We start from the raw sequence: 19,319 nt of genomic DNA on the forward strand, positions 1-19,319 counted from the left end.
CTGGATGTTTTGCGTTTTCTTTTGAATACGGAGATGCTAACAGGACAGAGCAAAATCTGTAGAATAGTAAGATATGATCTTCATGTTCTTAACAAGTATCTTTCTGCCTTTGAAAGAGTGAGTTTGAATTTTTTTTCTTAACCTAGTCTGCTACTGTTTGACAGTACTGCCATGGAGCAGAGGAGCTGCACAAGGAAGAAGGTATTTTCTGGAAAGGTGTGGTTTTTTGTCTGTGCCATACTCCCTGTAGACAGTGAATACTATTAAGAACTTTGACTCTTTGAGCTGGCACATCACAAGTAGGACATCAGTAGCACCTGCAGTGGCAATTTTGAAGTGTTTGAAGTGGCACTGCCTCTGTGTTGAACTTTTCATGAGGCCACAAGGAGAGTTGGTGTGAGAAGAATCACTCTTTTGGACTTGTAGCAGGTATTTTCTGCTCTGAAATTGCTACTCTTCTGGGAGTATTTCTCAAAGGAAGGCAGGTTTCAGGACCTTTGCAATCCTGAGAGTTAGTACCTTTGCTTCACCAGAGTGGTTTTCAAAGAACAGCCATCTTGACAACACAAAACTAAAGCGTTCTGTCTCAGGATGTCTCCTGGACTTGGAAAATAAAATTCCTTCCCTGTTGAGATACCTTGTAAGTAGCAGGTCTACTTAGGCCTTTTTATTAAATAGGAGACACACTTTGGTGATCACATAGATCATTGTGCTGTTAACTCTTTGCTTTTTGTTGTGTACTTACTCAGTAGAAACTCATAACTCTTGATTAGTTCTTAATCATAGGTATTCTGAAGATACTTTGGAAGTTTTCAGTATGTACAAAACTCTGCTAAAACCTTATTTGGTTCATTCACTTTTCATTCACTTCCTCTAAACCGCCCCATTGAAGCTGGACGTTTTATGGCACAGGGAAAACTGCAGCTTCAATATGAAACTGTGAGAGTCAGATAAGAACTTTTTCTGGGGTAGAGGTAAAGTATCAGTACATTCTTTCTTAAAATCAAGATTTCTAGTAGATTTTTTAAAGAAAAGTTATTAACAGTTCTGTTAGCAGGGGCATATTAATTGAAGAGATTCCAAAGTTCTTGCTACCAGAAAATTAAAACAAATTCAACAAAATATCCAGAACAAGATTCCTAATAGGAGGTACCAGGAAAAGCAATAAGAAGGGAGAAAAAAAAAGGCATTATTATTTTGTCTTGGTCCAGTATGGGCATGAGAAAAAATGTAAGTAATTATGACTGACAACTGGATAGCAATATGGAAAACTTTTTAAAATTTATTTTTACCAAAGCACAATTCATTTAATCAGAACTGCAGAACCACTGTATCTGTGATGAACAAATGAATAGAACGTGACAGTACCAGTATTGCTGGAGACCACACATTGCTTAATGGCCAAATAAGAGTCAAGCATTAGGTGTAATTATGAAAAGCTTATGGAGTAAGTTACTATATTTGGTCAGTTCAACTGGGGCTTGGTTGAGGGTAGGTTATGTTTAATTACATTACTCAGGTAATTTTATTGGTGGTTGCAAGGCGACAGGGACAATTTTTAGTGGCTCTTGGATGTTGGGTTATACCAAATTACTAGTCACAAAAAGGCACGAGGTTAGTACAAGGTAGGCATAAAGATAACTAACATTACATAATACCATTATTGAGGGCATGTTTTTTTAACGCCCAGCATGGTTTGTCCTTCCCTCAAGTTTATATGGTTTTGTTTAGTCTATGGAGGGCTCAGTGAAAGATTTGGTGAGTGTTGTATTACAGGACAGACAGCAGCACCAAAAAGGTATGTGCTTGAGTGGCAGTTCAGGGGCACTGAAGTAGCCACTCCGCTTGTAAACAACAGGAGCTGTTGTTTCATTTTTTGACGCTTAAAAATTAAAAAAATAAAAAATAATTTTTGGTTGCTTAACCCCCATGCAATTTCCAATAAAGGCACAATTTTTTGTGTGTAAAGGACACAAAAATTATGCTAGAGGAAGGAGATCAAAAGCTTGGAAAATGACAAAACGAATACTCTGCTTACAAAAAAATTTATTTCTGACAGCAAATAAACATCACCACCACCAAACTGATAGGTTCAGTGATGCTGTTTTGCTGTGATGAGGTTCTGGCACTTTGGGGAGAGAAATCAGAAAATGGTCAGTTGGAGAAGGCTCCTGTCCAGCCTTGCCCATTTGTAGTGCCCGGCCATGTTAGTGGCCGTGCTCAGAACTCCACCCAAACCTACCAATCAGCCCTTCATTCTGAAAGAGAACAGGATGGCAGGACTAGTGCCACCTCCTCCAGTTAACCAGGAGATCAACCTCTTCACACCTGCAAGGGTGAGGGGAAGCATGTATGCCCATTGCTGTCTTTTACTACCCACTATGCTACCCATGCAGTGAGGCCAGGTACCCACCTTAAGAGACCCGCTGCTTGAAGAAGATGTGATCCCAGATGATGTTCTCATCCATCTTGAAGGAGGTGTACCTGCCAGGGTGGCACTGGCAGTGAATCCATTCTGCAGACAGTCACAACACTTCCCGATGCAGTCCAGGCACCAGCTAGAATCTTCCTTCAGAAAACAAATAACAAATGCATGAAAGTAAATTAAAACTAAAAACCTGGAACCAGTTACAAGGTAAAATGTTATCACTGTATCACAGGCCCGAGGAAGACTGAACCATTATCTTCAAGGAATAAACCTCCCCACAGGTCAGGAAAAAACTTGCCTTTGCCTTTCCCAGCCCCTCTGCAAGGGCCTGCAAAGCAAACCTGTTGGTGCGTGGATTCAGAACTTCTGCCTCTGCTACCCCCAGGGGTAGAGGTTTTTATCAGGCTTCCCCAGCCCATGCCAGGGTGGGTGGTGAAAGCTGTCAGCAAGGCTAGGAACTAGCTCCCCTTCCACAGCACTCATGCCCTCCCCTACAAAAAAAAAAACCAACCTGGCAACTGGCTGAAAAATTAATCCTGCTGCACCACAGCAAATCAGGGAACCTCCAGTGCCCAGCCAGGCTGGACTATGCAATGCCTGGGACCAGGAGCATTCCCTCTCTCACTAGGTGTAGACTCAACCTTGATTTTAACTAGGCGTAGACTGTCCTCAAGGAAGGTGCTGCAACCACAGTCAATCAGCTTTGCCCTGCTGGTGGCCAAGCCAAGGATGGTTGTGCTACAGGATGCTACAGTTTTACTCCAGGTTGCAGGAAGGCCACGAAGTCAGCGATCTGCAGTGGGGATGTTTCCCCTTTTCTGGTCTGTGGAAACTTCACTGGACTGCCATTCTCAAATACTATGGAGAGTGCTTTGCCACGTCTGCAACTTCCCCCAGGACTAGCAGAAGCATCTCATCAGCTGTGATCCCTACTCCAGGCTATGCTTGCAGAGAAAGTCTGATTTTCTTGGCTTCTTAATGCCATGAGATGTGTAGAGCTGTTACTTGCTGGATCCTACTGTGCAGAGGGATGGATCTTTGCCATCTCTTGGAGTAGGTGAATGTTCTGTAGCCATGAATGGTTGAAAAGGTCTTCCAATGATGGCCTGTCCAAGGGACAAATGGATTAACACGATTTGACAAGGTGCTGGCGCTCTGGGAAGAGCAATAAAAAAAGCTGCTGGACAGTGGTCCCCTCTTTTCAAGGGTCTGCAGTGCCCAGGCTGTGCCCAAACCTTCCAATCTCTATTTTGCAGAGCAGGATGGTAGGACATGTGCCAGCTCCTCCAGCTAACCATGGGAAATCAATCTCCTCTGTAGTTGCAAGAAGAGGATGCTCGTATACCACCTGTAATCTCCTAAAACTGTTATTCCTACTGTGAGGCAAACCAGGTACCAGCTCAAGACACCCATGGCAGGAAGAAGATAATGGCCCAGAATAATGTCCTCATCTCTGTTTAAGGGATAGAACCTGCAGACCATGTCATAGAGCAGAATGGCCAGGGACCAGATCATCACTGTATGTCCATGGTAGCAGAGGAAGATTATCCTCCCCTCAGGTGGGCTGTACACCTGCTTTCCTGTGACATACAGATGGAACTCATACAGGTGCACACTGCCCTTGTCTAGCATCCCTGAGGATGCAGGGACTGCACTGGTGGAACACAGGGTCACCTGCTGCCTTCTTGCCAGCACCTGACTCCTGTTGACAAACTTTAGGTTGTAAAAGAAAGCCCTTGATGCTGAAAGAGGGCAGAGTGAGCCCCAAGAAGATCCAACCTTATGCAAGGAAAATACCCATGTAGGAGTAGGGAAAACACTGCCTTTTATCTGCCCCCACTCCTGCACTGGTCAAGAAAAATATCATAGGCCAAGGCAGAAGAGGGGGCTAGAGCATCACAAGCCCTTCCATGCCTGCAAATGAAAGTTGCCAGCACAAGGGTTTTGCAAACACGCCTCTGCTAACCTCCACAGGTTGTTTTTGTTGGGCTGGCTCCCCCCACATCAATCCCAGCTGGCTCCCATTCTACAAAATCCATCCTCACTCAACCTCCATGAAAAAAGCAACTTGAAAAATTATTCCCACCCCAGCAAAGGCTGCCCTTTTGTGCCTGACCAGGCCCTAGTGTGGGCTCACCTGAAAACTAGGTACATAGCATGTCCTTTGGATTTGTGCTGTGTCTCGGTCTCTCTGCGAGCCTCTCAGGAATCCTGGGCCAGTCTCGAGTCGGCAGACACCGGGGAGGGCAGCCCCGACACGGCCAACAGCGGGGAGACGCTCTCTGTGTGTGCCCCGAGAGTACTGAGGGCACCTGGGCTGGGCGCCTTTGCAGCACAAGAGACACCAGAGACATCGGTAGAAGAGAAAGGGCCGACTCTTAGCAGGGGTTAATCCAAGGTTTTATTAGGATCCCAAAGGAGCTCCTGCACCTCAGGGGCCTCCTGCCGAGAGCCCCGGGAGATGTCCGAAGGTCACATTTAAAGGGAGGAGGAAACCAAAAGTAGATAACATTTTACCAACCAATAGGTATCTCTGAGGGATGGGAACTGGGGGATAGACATATAGGGCAGCGTATGGGACTAGGCCTGGGGGGCTGACCCCTGGCCTCTGGCAAATCACTCGGCAACTTGGACCGAAACTTCTGGATGGGGGGGATGGGATGCTGAGTGATTGACAGAGAGCCAGGGTGGGGGTCTTGGGGATGATCTCATCCCAGGAGAGGGATAACACAGGTAAAGGGAGGGGAGTACAGTCTGGGATAAACCATTTGGGAAAAATATTGGAATACAAAACAAAACTACTTCAAAATATTACAAAATATAAAAACGCACTACAACAGTGCTGCAAATTGTGCTGAAAAAAAGTTGATCAGCTTCACCTCACTGGTGGCCAGGTTGAGGATGATGTTTTCAGCCTTGACGTTGCGTGAAGTGCAGGCCCTCCTGACTGGTGTGGGGAGAGCCATTAGGGTTACAGGCCTGTAGTTTCCAGGATCTTCCAGTCCTTGTTGTAGATAAGTATACTTGTCAGCTTCCTGTAACCTGGGACCTCCCCAGTTATCCAGGACTCCTATAAATGATTGTCATTGGCTTGGTGAGCTCTTCCACTAGTTTCCTCAGTGTCCTGGTGGGCAGTTGTCCGGAGTGCCTCAACCTTCCCAAAGAAGCATCGTGAAAAAGACACCTCGGTGGCACAGGCACATCTGTACTCACATCAAGTGATTAGCTTTTCTGTGATCCAGGCATTGTAGAAGGCAAGACAGGGTCCTCGTGTGGGATTTCAAGGAGAGCTTTATTGAGCATCTTCCTCAGAAGGATCCAGGGACAAAGTCTCACGCTGTCAGGGAAAGCAGGGGTTTATATATGGATTTTGAGAGGTGGGGCAGAACACCAGGGCCAATGGGATGAGGGCACAGCTGTGGAGTGAGGGGGAAGGGCCAATGGGATACATTGAATCTGCATGTTGCAGGAAGGCATGCTGGGAGAAGCTTTTTCCTCACCCTAACAACAGTAGTTATTGCTTGAGGGGTTTTCCCTCCAGGGGAGTGTTGGGGACTCTTTCCCTGTAGGCCCACTGGCCTCCACACCTCAGTACCCTTGAGTGGAAATCATCCCGTTCCATAGACTCATGAATGCCTAAGTGGCATATCAGGTCGCTGACCATTACCTCCTGAATTATGGGAGATTCATTTCTGCTCCTGCTGTGCTTCTGTTCCTGTCTTCCAGCTTGAGAGGCAGGGTTCCTGGAGAACAATGGATCTTGCTATTAAAGACTGAGAGAAAAAAGGTATTAAGTATCTCATCCTTTTTAACCATGTTTCCTCCTACATCCAATAAGGGAGGGAGATTCTCCTTAGCCCTTCTTTGTTGCTGGTGTATTGTGAAAACATCTTTTGTAGTCTTTTATGACAGAAGTCAGATTAAGTTCTACTTGGGTTTTGACCCTTCTAATTTTCTTCCTGTATCCTTGTACTCTTCATGAGTTGTTGAGCCACTTTCCTGAGTTCCAGCCAATGCTCTTTTTTTCAGCCAGGCCAGTATTTTTTTTCACGGCTTATCTTTCAGTACATTGGGGATAGCCTGGTCTTGTGCCTTTAAGGTTTCCTTCTGGAAAAATATTCAGCTTTTCTGGACCAATTTGCTTTCTCAGGACCGCCTTCCAATGGACTATGTCAACCAGTGTCTTAAACTGGCTGCAGTCTGCCCTCCAGAAGTCCAAGGCAGCATTTCTGCCTTGGACTTACTTTCCTTACTTTTCCAAATAACGAAAGCTGTATCATTTTATGATCCCTGTGCACAAGATGGTCTCTAACTGTCACATCACCCACCAGTCCTTCACTGTTTAGAAACAGTAGGTCGGCAGAGACTTATCCAGTTGGCTCACTTACCGTCTTCTTGTAGAAATAATGTTTGTTATTTTTCATTTTAGAAATGTCTCATGTAATGATGATTGACCAATAGAGATGGACTTTCCTAACATGTTCAAAGTGGTGCTTTCATTACTTTTAAGGGATTTGGAGTGTCTAGGACCACTTGATTCTGATTTTTTTTTTTGTGTCTCTCAGGTCTACTTTATATCAGGATTGGTGTTTTCTGTTGAAGCTGGTAGTAAATGCATTAGGAAGTACAGTGGAGAGCTGATGGTGAATCTTATATAGCTTCAGGGGTTGCTTTAAGTGTACTCTGCCAGGTTCTAGAGACCAGTCTGGGCATAGGGAAGCCAGTGCGCTCTTTTCCTCCTGTGTTGTGACTGTGTAAGCACCTGTGTGTAAGGCTCTAACAAAAGGAATTTACAGTAGTTCAGGTACCCTGGTTTAGACACTTGGGAGAAACACTGACCAGATATTCTCAAAAGGCCAAAACAAGACAAAAGTTTACTGGCAAACTGTAGAAAGTCAGGGAATTTTGGCAAAAGATTTAGTACAACAGCCAATCAACATTAAACACTGCTCAAAACATTAATTTGGCCCATTAAATTTAGCAGTTTTTAAACCCATTCAATGTTAAGTTACTCAAAATATTTCAAGAAGAGGGAATTAGAAAGCAGAAAGACAGGAAATATATAGAAAAGCACACATATGAAAGATATAGAAAAGCCAACTCCTGCATTCCAGCAGCATTCGGATACAAACTCCAAGGGGAAGGTGTGCACTGGCCTCATTTTATACCTTAAATACCTCTTGTCCTTCCTGGGCCTTCCCCACAGGTGGAACTTCTGGTCATTTGACCACTCAGAAGCTGGGTTAGGCAAGAGTGGAGCACTGCCTCCTATGTGCTGATGACTGGCAGACACTGGAGCTAGGATACAGGCTCTTGGGGTAGGTGGTGGAGAGCAGTTCACTGTCTTACCAGGGCAAGGTTTAACCTAGCCTGCCTTCCCCCCATGCATCCCAAAATACCTTGGCACATCAATCTTTTCAGTGTATTAGCTAGCCTGTCAGCTCTGATATGGCTATCCAGCTAGAGCAGAAAATCAGTTGTCACAGTGACAAATGTGGTTTGAGAAACAGAATCTGGACTCTGCCTTGATTTGGTGCTGATATGGCTTGCCATGAAGACTGAGAGCTCTCAAAACTCTGCTTTGAGGCATGGGCCAGGGGGTATTTTAAGGGTAGAGCCTTGCAGCAGAGAGCTTCCCTGCTTGTTCTAATGGGCTTGATGCATTTGTCCCTGATAAAATGTAACTTCAAACACCAAGGAAGTACCCTCTATTTGTGATTTTGCACTGTTAATACTGCAGTAGGTGACGTGTTAGGGGAATGTCTATTAAATTGTTTTAAGTATATGTAGCACTGACTGGTTTTTATTTGTCTGTGTGCTACTTTTTGAAGTGGTGTCCTGGTTTAGGGCAAATGTGGGAGAAAACCTCCAAAGGGAGCCCCTCCAGGAAGCAAACCCACACAGCCCCTCTCCCCAACCGGTTCAGGAAGGATTCCTTGGAGACAAGTGGAAAGAACCTGTTTATTTAACAGGCACAGCACCCCCCAGCACACAAAATTAACAATACCGGATGACAACACTCTTTCATCTCTCTGAAAAAGATGACAAATTCAGAAAGTCTCTCCTGGGAGTGGTTGCTCTGTTATTGGTCCCTCTGGCCCTGGGAATGGCTGCTGCAGGCCACAAAGTGCAAACTCTTGGTGTTTCCTAGGTCCCAGTTCGGAGCAGGCGCGAGTGGTTTCAAGAAAGGGAAAGAGAAATAGTCCAGAGAAAATTTGGGCTGCCTAGCTAAACTAACTAACAAGCAGGAGCAAAAGCAGGAGCAAAGTAGGAGCAAAAGCAAAGTGAAAGCAAGTGCAAAAAGCAAAAGCTGCACTGTGTACTGCCCCCGTCTTTGTGTCCCGCTGACTCTTGGAGGAGTGAGTAGACTGATAACTGATAACGAAACAAAATAAAGCTTCACTCTTCAGAGCCAGTTTTGAAGGTATAGAACATAATATCCAGCATAAACAGAATGACGACTGGGGATACAAGCAACATAACGTCACCCTAGGACAAGTGGCTTCTTCCAATGTGAGGATATGGAGAGACAAGTACATCCCAGGGTTATGGTGGCAGAGGAAAGATTCACAGCCTCATCTGCCCCATGTGAAGAGGCATGAGACTCCTCTCTTTCTGTACTTGGTAAACAGAAGTCACTCTTATGCTTAGTTTGTCCATGTTAGTCTCTGCAGTTCAGTACCTGCTGAATGTTTTATGTTCCTCCATAATACAATGTTAGGACTATTGACCTAAAACTTACAGGCTTACTCTGAGAATCAGTAATTCCAGTGGGGGGTGTAAACCTGTCTGTAGTATCAGAAGAATGTAAACAGGGTGAACTCTTTCCTCCTTTTGTCACTTTAATATCCCTGCAGCCTGCAGTAACTGTTTCCTGTAACTAGAAAGCAAGCTTTGTGTGAAGCCTGCTTTAAGCATAGGAAACCCCTTCAACCTGAGTGTGCTGCTGCTTCTCATTTCTGTGTTGGTATGCCTACGACTGTCAAGAAAGCAAGGCTGGTCTCTCTCTGGAAACTGCTGTAGAACCTCTAGTAAATGCTGAGTATCTCATATCATATACTTTCTCTGCTCTTAGGTGATGGAGGTCCAGACTAAGTCTCATTGTTCCATATTTTTTGGTGTGCCTCTCTAACATTGGGGAGATGCAGCTTTACGCTTTAGAGGGTTTCCTTCCAGTGTGCCAAAAAAAACTTGTATATCAGTAGATGATGGTAGGTACATTCAAACTCTAGATGGAGTGGTTGTTATTTCTGTTCATTGTGTATTGTTAGAAAGGGGCAGTTAGTGGGTAAAATACATCTAGCAAAGAGCGCTGTACCCATAAAATAATGATTTGAAAAATATAGTTGCAGGTTTTTGCTTATGGCAAGAGGTCACTGGTGGTTTGGGAGAGGATGGTGATAACCTTGCAGAAGATATCTTATTTGAGGAACTAGTGATCTTGAGCAGACCATGTCTGCTCTATTGCACCTTGTACTTGAAGCCTGAGAAGCGCATAGCATTCTTCATACAGTCTCTAATGTCTTAGGGAAAGGTAAACTCCATGTGGATCAATATGTGGAATGTAATGATCCTGACCAGAGGCCCCTGTGTATTGTGGAGTGGTAATGGTTTTGGTTCGCCAATTCAAAATTTCGCCAATTTTGAGATTTCCTGGCCAATGCACCAATGAGCATAGTGGTTCGGTGCTGGCCAATTACCAATGCACTCACTTCTTGCTGTGAGATAGGATTAGGAGAAAGGCGAAGCAGGCTCAAAACCTTAGAAGGGTATAAAGAAAAATTTATTAACAGTAACTAAAAGAAAGAGTAACGAAAATCAGGACAAAAGCTTCAGAACACTTCTCCCCTCACAACCTTTTCTTCCCATTGACAATGTAAAGAAACAAAACCTAAAATTGCAGTCACTTTACTTCCTCTAAAATAGTCTTTCTTCAGTTCACTTAGGGAGAGAAGTCCCTCTTGTTAACATTATGGAGACTTCTCCACAAGGAAATAAAAGTTCTCTCGTGGCTCTCAATTTTGTCATGAATAGCAGCTGCCTGGGGAAATCTGCAATCATGAAGTGCTTCCCATTTTCCACAAGCTTTTCCCACACCTGTGTTTATGGGCCATGTCAACTTATGAGGTACTGTTTTAAAGATGAGCTGCTCAAAGGTAAAACTTCTCATTATCTATCTCTAAAATCATCATCTCTGGGAACAGAGGTCCTCTTCTTCTCTCCCTGGGGGCACAGGGTCTCATCACTCCTCTCTCTCTGTTCAAACTTCTCATAGATTACAACTACTTTATCATCAGCTTACTTTGGCATGGAGGTCTTTGCCCGATATCAATTTGAACACTTTCATCTCCCCATACCTTCATGCATCATAGGGAAAAAGAGTCTTTCTCCATAGCTATTACAAGAGGATTTCAGCCCCAAGATTAAGACATACCCTCATCCCTCCCCTCTAGGACTTGACTTCTTCACTGACCTCGATGTCTTCATGTTGCTCCTTTGCATGCTTGCATCTTTTTCCTTTCTCTCACTCGAGGGTGGATTGAAGCACTGCAAGAGTTAACATCTTGCCCTGGGCAGATGGTCACTCACTGCTTGCAATGGTGGGAACTGTGGCTGGGGCTGTGTCAGGATTGGCTGCATGGCCAGTCTTTGGTTTTCTCTGCATGGGCTGCGGGGCTGCCTCCGGTCTCAGCCACATGATCTCGTGTGGTGGCCGCACTGCAGGGAGGGGACCTGGTGGCATGACATTAACAGCCATGGCCTGGCCCTGCTTCGGCCAGAGCCCCTGTGGTCTGCCATCCCCCTGCCTGGCAGCTTCTGGGGCCCAGCCTGGCCAGGGCTCCTCGGAGAGGGACCTGGCCCCATGGCTGAGCCTGCCCGGCCCAGCGCAGCTGAGACAGGGCTCAGGCCAGCCTTGCTACCTGTTCCCAGGCCGCAAAGAAAAGAGGCAGTTCCCAGGTTTCTTTCATCTTTAATGTGTGTTTTTTGCAGAGGTGTGTACAGCTTTCCAGTGACTGGAAGCTTTGCATCACTTCCCTAAATGTCTTCCATGCAAAACCATGACATTGGTCTATATATAACACTTAACCTCAGCAGATGCAAGCCTGTCCTACAGATACAAAATGGCCTCAGGCTCTGTGTGCTGCACAGGTTCCATGCCTGCAAGATGAAGTCAGCCAGCTCATTGTAAGTTAGTAGCTTGCAGGCAAGCTCCCACTTGTTAGCAGTGGTTACGCCACTTCCATGGTGTGGTTTCATCTATAAACACAGCAAGAAATTCTTCTGTGATCATCCTTAATGAATAGAGCTATTGTCCTATAAGAAAATTATAAGATAACTCAAATGACCAAATAAAAAAGAAGAATCTCACCTATTGACACAGTCTGTCCAGCATGATGGATCAGAGGCCTGTTCAAAGCTACAGTGCCCAGTGTTCCTGCCACCTCAAGCAATGTAAGATTGCCTATAATATACTCTCCTTATAGTGTTAGTTTTAGTAAATAGCACTTCTACCTATAGTTTAGAGAGCCTGAGTACCTCTGTCTCTGAATTGTTACATGCTAACAACTTCTTGTGCAAAACAGAGTCTTTACCCTATGGATAAGTAAGCTATAGCTAAAGTATTTTTCAGTTTGAAATTAGGAGTCTACAGTTAGAATTCTATCCATCTAACTTGTAATCACACTTGCAGTCTATTTTATGTACCCTCCACAATGTATTAAAATAGAGCAAGTTCATACTGTCAGGAGCATTTATTCTGTGGAATTCGGGGGGTCTCAGTTTATTAGGAAGATTGAGGCAATACCTTAATAATTAAGGTAATATCTTTGAAAGATAAAAGTCTTCCAAGGGAGGCAGAAATCCTTCTGGAATAGAAGGGTCCCTCCAAATGATTGTAACTATGAAATTATGGGGATTAAAGAAAAATAAAGAAAAAGAAAATATAGAAAAAATATAGAAAACGGAATAACAGTTCTTTATTAGAAAATAGAACAGAACAGGACAAACAACAACACAGTAACAGAAGTTTCCAACGCGCTGAGCACTTTTGCTCTCTGGGTGTAGTTATGATTGCTGCCGGCAGGGGGCGCAGGCCAGCTGCGGGCAGCAAAGCCGTCGCACCCGACCCAGGCCAGCGGCAGCGCTGGGATGAGAGCGCCGGGATGCGAGCGCTGGGATGAGAGCTCTGGGATGAGAGCGCCGGGATGCGAGCGCTGGGATGAGAGCTCTGGGATGAGAGCGCCGGGATGAGAGCTCTGGGATGCGAGCGCTGGGATGAGAGCGCCGGGATGCGAGCGCTGGGATGAGAGCTCTGGGATGAGAGCTCTGGGATGAGAGCGCCGGGATGAGAGCGCTGGGATGCGAGCGCGGAGCTGCCCGCGGGGCGCGGGCTGGCGCCAGCACGGGGCGATAGCAGGGGGTGCTCTGTCTTTCAAAAGGTTACTGCAAACTCAGGCTGGTGGCGGGGGTTCTTAATGCTGGCCGTTGCTGAAAAGTCTGAGTCCGCCGGGGGAAAGAATGCTCTCGCCAGCAGCGAGCGGAGGCAGGGGAGCAGGTGGAACTCGAGCTGAGCTGCTGCATAGAAAAGAAGCCGGTGAGACTACACGGCTCCCGGCGGCACACCACGCGACAGCTCCCGGTCTCAGAGTGGATGAGAAAAAAACCCACCAGCTAAAAAACCCCTGCCAAACCCCTATTCCTCTCGTCAAAAGGATTTCGTTAGTATGCCAGGGCTATCAACCACCTCCCTTTAACTTTATCACTGACCATCCACCCCCAAGGAGCCTCCTCCTGCTTCTTCATGATGCAATGGGAAAAATTCTCTAAAAAGCCATAATAGGTAATAATAACCCATAAAAACCCATAATAGGTAATAAAGTTGTAGGAAGTCCATTAAATCTGTTGTTTTTGTTGCAGTAGTCCGCTAACACCCATGAAAATTTTTCTTGAAGCAGAGAAAACTCTTAGTCAAAAGTGATTGCAGAGTGACAAATATGAGAACAAAAGGTATTGTGAGATGAAGCCCCAGCCTCTCATCACCATGAACCTCTCACAGTCCCCAACTCCCAGAACTCTGACACCTATACCCAATATAATTTAACTGTGGATTTAGTGGTCCACTGTGGAGTTAGTGGCACGGTTTGCTACCTCCTTGCTTCCCAGCAGAAAGCACTCTCTGGGTAGATGAGAAATGTAGCGAGGGCTCATTAGAAGGGAAAACACAACCAGACATCGATGCTGAAATGAAGAGTACCTGGAACACGAAAGACCAAAGATCCATTTTCCAGAGATGTTTCTCCATAATGTGAGAGTTAGGCTGGACAGAAGTCCCGTGTCAGTCTAAAAGCCAGGGAATGGGACTGGAAGCTCTCTTTTAGATTAGCTCCTTGGTCTGAGCTAATATCTCTTTAGCTCCTTGGTCTGAGCACTGGCTTTGTCACACCTCACTCTCAGACAACCAATTTTCCTTCTGAATCACATAGGACAGGCACTTGGACTCTATTCCAGGCTGTGCACCTAAGTCCTGAGCACCTAACCCAGGGACCTAAGGTTTACACTTCCCCTAGTCCCCCTCCCAGTAGTAAATATTGTACCAGAGAGCCATCTACAGAACAGAGATAAGGGATCAACTGTGTTCTGACACCCCTGTGGTGAAAACATTCAGCCAAGTTGCTTTTACACATGTTCCAAGACTGTGCTTTGTCTCTGCATTTGCAGACTGTTACATTTCTTATTACTTTGTCTTGGATAATCCACATATTAACCCAGAGTAATGCCCATTGAACTTAGTGGGACGTGGTGTAGTAGGGTAACCAGACAACATTTTCCCCAGAAATTCATGGCAGGAATGGTTAGGGAATTTGCTGTGAGGTACTTAAAAAAAAAAAAAAAAAAGAAGCCCATATTGCAGGAAGAAGCAGCTGGCCTTAACACTTCTGTGTTTGATGAATACATGACTTAAACAGCTTTCAGTGAAGCATTGCAGAGGTGGGACCTCTACAATAGAAATGTGGCCCCTATCAAACGTGGAACAGCTATTTGTGTCTTATTGCATGTCCTCTATGGTCCTGTCCTTAGCTGGAGGGGATACATGATCAGGTTTCCCTTCTTTGTGTAGGAGTGACTGGTGAGTTGCAGTCAGGAATATTATGCCTTCAGCTTTGAAAGAACCACTGGACACTAAATGTATCCTTTGGCACCTTTTAGAGTTCTAAAGTTCTAAAAAGTTGATATTTTTCAGTTTAATTGATGCCTTACCAGCTTCTAAGTGTTTTTTTTTTGACAGCACTGTGTCATACCTTAATCATATTCACTTTGATAGTTCACCAAGGTTTCTTAGCACTCTTAATGGTGTTGGGTAGAAAGAAAAGCAAAACTATTGGTCTGAGTCATGTGGAGACTTAATCTGCCAGGAGTCTGAGCTGCCTCTCTTGCTTGGAGATGCTACTTATTTGACTCCTGAAACCTGACAGCCCTTTGCTTTCTGACCCAGAATTTCACTGGAAGACATTTGCTGAAGGAAGGATTTTTATTCCTGCCAAATCTTTCATTCAGAAAGCACATTCAGAATGAATGTGCTGTCTGGCTGTTGCTCTGTCCTTAAATTTGCCTAAAGGAATGTGTCAGAGTTTAGAGAATGGCCTTTCGCAAAGCTTTCTGAAGGAAGTGGATTTTTTTTCCCCAAGAAGTAGAAGCCTGCAGAAATAGAATTGTCAGCCTGGGGCAGAAGTCCTCATAACCTTTCATGGCCTTTGTAAGCCTATGTGCAAATTCTATGTGTTTTTCCTTGCACTGAGGGATTTGCTTGCCTATGTGCAAATTCTATGTGCATTTGTAAGCCTATGTGCAAATTCTATGTGTTTTTCCTTGCACTGAGGGATTTTGCAAACTTATGTGAAGATGAGCAGGTATGCTCTGTACCTATTCAAGATATTTATTGTGTATTCAAGTATATTCAAGATAGATGTTAAAAGCTTTCTCAAGAGGAATTAGAACTTGATAAAACAGCAAGACCCTTGGTGTAACGGTCTTAAAGCTCTGCCTTGGGGTGACAAAGCATCAGGATGATGAAGAGTATAACACTGTGCAGTACCAATGAACTGTGAATTAAGGTCTGTTTTTGACATAGAAAACGGAAGGGGAAAAACTTGGGTTACCATAGTACAGGTCATGAATTAAATAACCTACTTACTGGTCAGGATGATGAGGCTCCAGGTACAGTCAGTCTTTCCTGCATGGAGATTCTTGGAATTTTATGCAGTGGCATGATCCCTGGGAATACTGTAGACTAAAAAGCTAATGACTCAAAAGGAAAAATATGTATTTTAGTAAACATAATCAGTGATCTGGTTTTGATTGCTGGTTTAATAAGGCCTCTAGGTGGAAACAGTGCTTTCACCAAAAAAAGCAAATTGAAACTGCAGGACATAAGCTGTTCACATTTTTAAGATGAGGCCCAGCCTTTTGCTGTGGGTGTAGCAGTCAAACTTGAAGATTCAGAAAGTTTTGAAAAACTGTATGTTAATTTTGGAAGTGTTCTCCTTTTGTTCCTATAGGTGTGACTGTACTTGAAGGTAGGAATGTTTTCGATTCTCCCTCCTTTTACTCCTTTTCTTCCCTGTCCACATGCATGAGTTGAACAAACTGTTGTCCATTACAGTTTAACCAGGTTAATGTTGTATGTGAATTCAGGTATCATGCCTCATATTCCATGTGGTGGGGTGGGGCCTGTGACCACCATTATTCTGACTTCGAGAAGCTGCTGCTTGGGCCTCAGTAACAGCTTGAGATGTGTCGGAAAAAAAGCTGACACTTTTTTTCTGCTAGTCTGCTGTAGCTGTCAAGTAAAAAGTGTTGGTTGGTTCATTCACTCTTTATGGGTATAAGAAATGAAATTAAATTAAAGTATATGAAAGGTTAGAGACTTAGAGACTTCATATTAAATGTGAAGGGATGAGATATGTAATCTTGGTTGCTGACTAATCATTCTCCTAGTAGCAAGTTCGAAATTGTTCTGGAAGAAGTTTATTCCTACTGTTATTTTACAATTTGAGCCTCAAAATGATTGCTAGTTATATTATTCTAGAAGGGGAAAGGAAAAATCTCCCTGACGTTACTAATTCATCAAGCCACATTCCTACAAGGCAGTGCCTCATGCAGGAACTGTCTCTGGACACACTGTCCTGTGACCATCTAAGCTTTTTTGGGGGAGGCCTCTGAGCACTTTGTCACATCAGAGACCTGTATCTTTTTGTAGTGCATTTTGGTTCTGTGTAGAGATAATTTCCTCATTTTAGGAAATGCTTCATTTATTTTCAGGATTATCTTGCTCAATGCATTAACTTTTCCACAAATTGCAAAGCTCCAAGTGGCATAAGAATGAAATTTTCTTTAGAAGCTGAAGCTTCTGATTTGAAATCTTCTGGTGTTCTTTTAGAACAGTAGGTCACCTTTCCTTTTGAGCCCCCCTATTTTCACATATTTGAGCCCCCTACCACATATTTGTTGGTTTGAATCCCATTTTTATTCATCTTCACGTCTGTAAAAGAAAATCTTTGGGAGAAGTTATTGGGATTTTCTGGTGGAGCTGCTAAGAGAGTTCCTTTATTAGAAAACAAACAGAATGATTCCCATATGCTGTAGTATCTCACAACAAGGCATCTTCTTGACATATGTGTATTAGGTTGGCTCCCTGTTGGTATGAAAATACTGGTCTGAAATGTATTCTCTGGTTCCTGAGATTAATCTCAAGAACTAGGAAGTTACTGGAAATTGTGTTCTCATGTACCTTATGAGGAAACTGGTAATGAAAGAAGTAAAAGTTATCTGTTGTAGAACTGTATTTAATGACAGTTTGGACTCATTAGTTAAAACTTGACAAGTACTTGTTAATTGTCATTTGATTTATTTCCCTGTAACTGTCTATAGGTGCAGAGATACAATTGCTTGGACTATTCCTCTGAGGTTTTTTGTTTTCTCATCACTTTCTAAGTGTACGTTGTTTCTCTAGCAGTTTCAAAAATCCCAAACTGAATAGTCTACAATTTGAATGTCTCTTAAAATTTATTAGTGTTGGTACCTAGTATCAACAGATATTAGCCGTTGGCAGACTGCAATCACCCTTATGTAGATCTTTCTCATTTACAGCTACATGTGAGAAGAATGCATGAGAGGGTTTCTGTATCACCTGTTGTAGGTCGTTTTGATTGTTGAGAAGTCATTATTCTCAAGCATGTGTAAGTAATAGTACCATATAGGACACAAAATTATTGTAACATGATAAAGAATATGCAAATGTCTTTACACAAGTAAATTCATTTGTGCTGATGACTTCTTTGTACTCTCATAGCAAAAGTTTATTGTGTTCTATCTTCTTTTCTTCTTTTCTGGAAGCACCAGACTGCCTGTAACCATTTCTGTAGCATTTGCATTAATTCTGCAACTCTATAACAGTAGAGCAGCTGTAGTAGTGCTCATACTCGTAGAAGCTTGAAATCGCTGAGAATTAGTAGTGTAAGATAAGTACTTGAGAAGTCATGTCTTTCAAGTTTTAGCAAAGTCCCAACAAGAGAAGTTTACACTTCATAGATAACATCTAACTCTGTCCTGCACTTAGGACAGATGTCCTGCAGCACCTGAATTACTGGGGTAGCAATAGTCCCTATGTATCATAAATATGCAATTAGACCAGGGTGTATCAGTGAGTTTCACCGTGGTATTCAGAAGTAACTTAGGCATGTGGTTTTTGTAACTTTTTATTTGTATTAAAAGGAAATGGTTTAGAAGCCTACTGTGTTAAAAGGCTGTGGTCTAACTGTCCTCAGCTAATCACCCATTCTCATCACAGCCCACCTCCTCTGAACCAGTTGTGACTGGTTCAGTTTATAGGGTTTTTCCACTACATAACCAAACCTTCCTGTAAACAAACACCCCAGCACCCAGAAGCCTTAAAAGTCTACTTTTCCTCTTATTTGTGCTAAATAAATAAGAATTAAAATCTTAGTAGGAGCTGTTTATGTTTGTATAAACAAACTTAAGGCATATGTGAACTGTTGGAAGGTGTAAAACCTGCAACCAAGTATTTGAAAAATACTTGAAACTGAGAGGTGATGGTTTAGGGTTGCATGTAGGCAAGGGGTTTCCTGTGTATTCTCTCTGTTTTTCTGAACTGCATGGACAATATTTTTCAGTTTTGTGTAGGAGACACAAAGAGTGGATTTGGGGATCATGTAGTGAGAGAGCTTGGTTCCTTAATGCAGTCAAACATTTGTCTAGCAGAGACAGAGGAGATCCATGTAATACCCAGGTAAAATCCATGATGCTACTGAAATCTACAGTTACTGCATTCCAAAAATACCTTTGTAGCTGGTTTTTTAAAATTTTGATTGGAACCAAACCTTAATAAACAATAGCATGGGATCCCAGGTATTTCTCAGAGTTTAACTGAAGACTACAAATCACACCTTTTTTCACATTGAAGAGCAACATGACATTGAGGGCAGTAATTAGTTGCTTTGCCATTAGTAAAATAGCTGTGTTTGTTAGAACTCAGCCTCGTATGTTTTCTTTCCCTTATGATGGCATGAGCCCTAGGAGGTAGTTCTGTTGTAACAACATTTTCTGTTGGCATGGCTTAGCTGTGTTACAAAGATTAGCTTTCTGTTTTATAACAGAAAAGATGTCACAAACTAGTATTTATTGTTCCATGTCAAAGTGTTCTTATTAACATATTGAAATGCAGAAAAGTGATGTTTTAAGGACCTTTGATTTCCTGAGAAATTTATATGAACAGAGAAATTAATCAGGTTTTCTAGACATCTTTGTACAGGCTGTGGAAATGCTGGAGAACAAACACAGGCCTCATAAAGACAGCTGGAGGAAAGCTTTTATT

Source organism: Molothrus aeneus, chromosome 1 (assembly GCF_037042795.1).
Source record: "Molothrus aeneus isolate 106 chromosome 1, BPBGC_Maene_1.0, whole genome shotgun sequence".
Classification (NCBI taxonomy): domain Eukaryota; kingdom Metazoa; phylum Chordata; class Aves; order Passeriformes; family Icteridae; genus Molothrus; species Molothrus aeneus.